The 586-nt window shown below is 67.1% G+C and overlaps 1 protein-coding gene across 1 annotated transcript in view; it reads right to left on the reverse strand.

The window, feature by feature from the left end:
* IHH (indian hedgehog) overlaps positions 1–586 on the reverse strand; it is a 7,273-nt gene that overhangs the window by 4,800 nt on the left and 1,887 nt on the right. The window lies entirely within an intron of this gene.

Here is a 586-nt window from a genome sequence, read left to right on the forward strand (position 1 = left end):
CATTCCTCGGCGCACGGCCCGGCCCAGCCACCAGTCAACCTTCGCCCGACACCGCGGGCCAGCCCCAGCGCCTGGGCGCGTGCTGCGGGCCGTGGTCTAACTGCCCTCCCCAAAGCATCTAGAAAGCAGGCTGCATACGTGCAGTGGAAGCCCACCGAGGAAGGGGACCTAGGTCCCCTTCCCTCGAACTCGGCCTCAAGGAGAAAGTGTGCTCCCCGCCCGCACCCCCACCTTCCCCCAGGTCCTTGGGTTGAGCGCGCCTCCTGTTCGGAGCACTTAGGACTAGCCGGCACCCCAGCCCCTCTTTCAATCTATCCACAGTACCAAACCCAGGGATTCCCCCAAGTTCGGTCCCAGAGCCCGGCTGCCCGGCACCCCTACCCTTCAACTGCAGCTGCGCCGCTCGGCTCTGGGGACAGACACGTGGGCTCCCCTGCAAGATCCCTTCCCTACCTCCGCCTCCTGGCTCTACCATTGCCCGCTGTTCCTTTAACCCAGACCCCGGAGCGGGCCGAGCAGCGAACCGAGAGCGCGCGGGGAGGAAAGGCCAGTGGGACCCTCCACGCCCGGAGCTTCGCCTCTCGGG

Source organism: Bison bison, unplaced genomic scaffold, assembly GCF_000754665.1.
Source record: "Bison bison bison isolate TAMUID 2011002044 unplaced genomic scaffold, Bison_UMD1.0 scf7180017864471, whole genome shotgun sequence".
Classification (NCBI taxonomy): domain Eukaryota; kingdom Metazoa; phylum Chordata; class Mammalia; order Artiodactyla; family Bovidae; genus Bison; species Bison bison.